The following is a 5,648-nucleotide window of genomic DNA, read 5'->3' on the forward strand; positions in this document are numbered from 1 at the left end:
ATGAAGTTTTGGTGAGAAGTGGAAGGAGGAATAATAGAAGGTCTTCTTTTATAGTAGAAGACTAAGGTGCGTGGTCCAAGGCATGCAATATTCAGCAACTTAAGAGGAAGGACATTGCATTGAAACATGGACCCCATTGGTTGGCCATATAAGAAAAGCTTTCCCAATTTCTTAGAAAGATTTTTTCTTACTGTGTTTTGTTGTAATTTTCTTATTATAATTTTTATAACCTCATGCCAATGCACCAACAATATCAATTCTTATAGAAAATTTGTAATCAAGGCGATTTACCAAAAAATAATTACTAAAGGCGGATTGTTACAAAAAATAGCCGGTCAGATTCACTATTTACTTTTTGTAGCTGGTATATATCGATTATACATTAATTATACATAATTATACATGCATTATATATGTATTTTACACATTATACATCCACCCGCTATTTTTAATGTAAGAAATTAGTGAACGTCTATTTGAGTTAATTCTTCAATTTTCTTTTTTCTTTTTCATGTTTAAGGAATTCATTTTCATCCTTCTATTATTGGCAGTAGGAATCCCATCAGTCAAAGCTCACTCCCTAGACTCACAGGTACTTCAACTGCTCAAGTCGTACACTGTGGTCAAGATTCAACAACATCAACTATTTTATTAACATCAAATCTAAGGAGTTGTGATTCAGAAAGGCAAGAGGCACAAAAATATTCAAATTCATATTAAATTATTCATGAATAATAACCTTCATTCGGTCATTCCTACCAAATATGGCTTTTTATAAGGAGCATGTCACCTTGAACAGGGCAATTATTTAACATGTCCCATCTTTTGCTCCTGCAGATAACTCTCACTAAGCAGCATCCATTGTCTAACCTAGTGCTCGTGTATGTTACCAGGCCACATTTATTTTTGACAACCAATTGCAAGCGGTTATTTTAACCACAATTGTTAAAATGGTCCTTTTCCATGTCTATACACTAACCAAAAAATCAACCACAGTGTTTTTAAGATCAAAAAAAGAAATATCTAGAGAGTATTCTAGACGCAGCACATCAATTTGGTTAGCTAATAAATCATTTTCTTATTGTTATGAGGAAGAGTCCTTTTTTTTTTTTGTGGTGCTGAGAGAAGCCTAAATCTAGACTGCTGTCATTCTGTCTATGTCCTTGTATTTCTCCCTTTTGTTTCTAATTTCCTAATGTGAAACTGTTCTTGATACTAAGTCGAGAGAACAGTTCGGACCCTGCTCACTCGTCAATATCAACCACACACACAAAAAAAAGTGTTACGAAAATGACATTTGATACATCCAAAAGGTGCGACCTAACAGCCAATGAAGCGAGTGAAAATCATAAGACTATTGTTCCGAGAGACAAAAACCTACTAGATTCTTTTTTTTTTCCATCAGCTTAAGTTTTGGTAGACAAAACCACTTGACACATGTGCGAGCCAAATGCGAGATATCTAGTGAAATAGTCAAAGTATACACAAATTAGATCTAACACCATGTAACTTAGAAAAAGAAAAACAAGAGTTTGGGAATCAATGTTCAAGTAAGTACGGACTATAGCATGGAAAAGAAGGTAAGGAAAAGGAAACATGAGAGATGAGGAGACAAGGCAGATTAAATTGCACTCTCAAGTCCACAAGTGGTTGTGGGGTATGAAAATGTGGGATAGGTTTTGGTCCAGGGATTCCAATCTGGTTTCTTAAGTATGTAGCAGAAAAAGACACACTTGTACTGTAGAAAGGAGGACATGTTCGCACGTGAGTCGTGACCTTCCAGTTAATATGATAGACATGTTTCTCATCTTACATTATTGTAGCAACCTTAGTTTAGCCCGTTGTTAATGTTGGATTAAGGAAGATTATCAGATTGGAATATTTTATATGATAATCAAAATATTTAATTTTCTAGGAGAATGTGGATATTAATTCTTTAACTGTATCTAGAGGAAACTGACTAAAAAGTACTAAGGATAACAACTACTATGATTAAAATATTTTAAAAATATTTGGAGAAAATTGTCGAAGGTACTCTTAGCCCAAAATGCTTCAGTCTTGATCTTATGGCTACATAAACATGGGTTGATCTATTTGGACATCTACTGGGCTTAACAGATTTAGGCCCGTTAATACATTCACAGATTCTGCTAAAAACGAAAAGTGATGAAGAGAAAAAAGCCCAAAAAAATAGGAAGCGCCGTTGCCGGGGATCGAACCCGGGTCACCCGCGTGACAGGCGGGAATACTTACCACTATACTACAACGACCTTGCTGCAAAGTTATTCAATGGTATATAATATATAGATTGCCAACTGTTCACACGGAATTCTGCTCGAAAGTAGCTGATAAAAACTTCCATTATTAAAACGAAATTCTACTTTACCTACAGGCTACAACCATGCAGCATATTTTTAGGGAGGATTTCATAGATGAAATAAGCAAATGCAAGACAAAGGAGTCGGGATGGATCATTCACATAGCTTTGAAATCTTTGATAAAACTTAGTGGCGGCGGCTAGCTGCATCTTTGTTTTCTTCTTTAAAGTCCTTTAATGTTTTTGTTTATTTCTTTAATATATTAAGTACTTCTTCTAGCTGAAGTTATCCTGCTGTCTTTCAAATTCAAGAATTCAAGGATTACAGCAAAAGTAGACGTAATTAACAATATGCGTATCGGGAACTTGGAAGTTGAAGATAGCGAGGAATTGAAAGAGTAATATAATTAAGAGATTAAATCTAATTCTTTAATCATTCACGACTTTAATTATTCATAGTCCCTGTGATTCATTATTCATGCATGTATGTATGGAATAATTCAAGGATATTCTTCCATTATACTCCTCTTCACAACAATCTAGAAAAATCTGACACAGAAATCTAAAACAAAACTAATATTGGAAAGGTAAGTCACCTAAAATCAGAGAGGCAAGATCGAGCATAGATTTCAGTGAATGCTTTAGAAATGATTAACTGGAGGTGGGAGTTTCAGATCACTTCTTAACTTAAAATACTCTCTTTTAACTTCATTAATAATTGGCTGCATAATGAAAACATAGGCGGAGCCAGATTTTCAAGTTTATGAGTTCAGAATTTTAATTGTTTTAAGTTACTAGGTTCTAAAATAACAATTTATACATATTCAATAATTTTTTAAAGACAAATACATGGTTCGAACCAAAGCTACATAGATTCAACAGAACCTGCACTCGGCTCTCTACCTCCGCCCTTGATTTTGGTTAATTCAAGGAATAAAACACATTTTGTAAAATTATACATATGATAATGGTGCCAATGTCTTGGTTAAGATTTGAATATATATTTCCAAGCCTAATTAGTCTGAAAAAGTTACTTAATAATAAGAAGAGATCGTTCATACTTAAAATATGATGATACATATACAAAAATAAGGATATTTGAGTGATAGAAAATTCACCATACTAGCTAGTTATTGTTGAAACAGAAGAAGAAGAAGAAGCATCGAAGCAGATGCGGATGTTGACACAAAAGAAGCATCCAAACAGACCAAACACAATTGCCTCTTGCAATCTAACCTTGACCGTTAGATTAAAAGAGTCTCTGACTCATCTGGGCCATTCATTTGTTAAGTGCCAAGCACATGAGTGAGCACATGCTCACATTTGTATTAGTGCAAATACACTAAAGTGAGTATGAGATCACATAGTAAACAATATACCTTGTCTAGGAATATTATACATACACTTTATATATGTATAGGAGGTAGATGTATATACAAGCAATGGTAGTGAATGTAAAGACAGTGAAAATAATCTACATCAGCTCTTTTTCATTCTTTCATGGTATCAGAGCAGACCTCTGCTCTATCCTTCAACTTCATCTTCTAATTTTCCTCCTTGAACTCAACTTGTTCTATCACCATGACTGGAACAGATTCTTCAGTAACACCAACCAGTCAAGCAGTCAGTCATGACACCAACCATCCCTATTTTCTTCACTCTTCAGATGCTCCCGGGATGACTCTTGTGACCTCACCTTTTGATGGAAGAGGATTCCCAGGATGGAGAAGGTCAATACTCATTGCATTGTCAGCCAAAAACAAGCTGACATTCATCAATGGGATTTGTGATGAACCTGCCTTGGATTCAAAGGATCATGCACAATGGAGTAGGTGCAATGACATGGTAACCTCATGGCTTTTAAATTCTCTAACTAAAGAGATAGGAGACAGTGTAATCTATTCCAAATCTGCAAAAGAACTTTGGAGTAGTCTTGAGCATAGGTTTGGACAATCCAATGGAGCCAAACTCTATCACCTACAAAAGGAAGTTGCTAAGACAGTTCAGGGAAATAGCAATATTGCAGCATACTTCACAACTCTGAAAAAATTATGGGATGAGTTAGATTCCCTGAACTCACATTTAAGGTGCACTTGTACCTGTGTGTGTGAAGGGAAGAAGAAAGTAGCCAAGTTCCTGGAGGATCAGAGAGTCATCCAATTTCTAATGGGACTGAATGATGTGTATGCACCTGCAAAAGGCAATATTCTCATGATAAGCCCTCTTCCAAGTATGGATCATGCCTATTCCATCCTCCTGCAAGATGAAAGTCAGAGGGAAATGTTTGTTAGCCCACAATATCCAACAGATGGTGCATCTTTTATGGTAGGAGCTCAAGGGAAGTTTAATCAAAGAAACAATATTCAGAAATCATGGGGAACTCCTCAGAAACAGGGGAACTTTCAGAACATGCAACAAAAGTTCAAAAGGAAGGCGAAATACAATCCTAATGTGAGTTGTGGTCATTGTATGAGAACAGGGCATGTAAGGGAAGATTGCTACAGACTAATAGGATTCCCAGATGATTTTCAATTCACAAAATCAACAAATCAGCAGCCTGCTATAAAGGGAAATGCAGTGGTGACAACACAGGAAACAAGTAGTGAAGGAAACATCAGCAGTCAGAACCAGTTTTTCAGTAAGGAGCAAGTGTCAGAATTAGTAAACATAATCAAGCAAGTCCAGATTGAAAGTGCAGCAGCAACAACATCAGAAATCAATGCTAATGCTGTAGCTGGTACCATACTCCAATACACAGGAACTTGTCTTGCTGTTTTCAACACTAAAATATAGATAATTGACTCAGGGGCCTCTGAACATATGTGTTTTGATGCTAGCTCTTTCCTATCTCTTACTCCTCTTCCTGCACCTTTGCACATTAGCTTACCTAATTCATTCCAGTTATGTGTTACACATATAGGAAGTGTGTCTATTCAGCCTGATATGGTTCTTCATAGAGTGCTTCATGTACCTTCTTTCAAGTATAACTTATTATCTGTTCATAAGTTATGTCTTCAATTCAGTTGTTCTTTGAATCTAACTTCTAATGGGTGTATATTGCAGGTCCCTTTAGTGGGGAAGAGACAAGTTTTTGGTGAAGTTAGAGATGGATTGTACCTGTTTCAGCCAACTAGTAAAGAGTCTGTCTCTCTTCTTAGAAAAAATGTAGTTTCCATTCCAAAAGGAAGAAATTCCAGTGTCATTTCTACCCCTGTTTCCTTTTCAGTACCTTTACCTGCTATTGTTACTGCTACTGTAAGGCAATGGCATGTTAGGCTAGGGCATTTGCCCTTTTCAGTAATGAGAAATCTGCATTTTATTAAGTTTCCCT

At 35.9% G+C, this 5,648-nt stretch overlaps 1 non-coding gene across 1 annotated transcript; it reads right to left on the bottom strand.

Moving 5' to 3' along the window:
• Positions 1–2,198: 2,198 nt before the first annotated feature.
• On the bottom strand, positions 2,199–2,270 carry TRNAD-GUC (transfer RNA aspartic acid (anticodon GUC)). Its single transcript has one exon. It is a non-coding gene; the product is annotated as a tRNA-Asp (tRNA).
• Positions 2,271–5,648: the final 3,378 nt, after the last annotated feature.

The sequence above is a fragment of the Nicotiana sylvestris genome, chromosome 2 (assembly GCF_000393655.2).
Source record: "Nicotiana sylvestris chromosome 2, ASM39365v2, whole genome shotgun sequence".
NCBI classification, from domain to species: domain Eukaryota; kingdom Viridiplantae; phylum Streptophyta; class Magnoliopsida; order Solanales; family Solanaceae; genus Nicotiana; species Nicotiana sylvestris.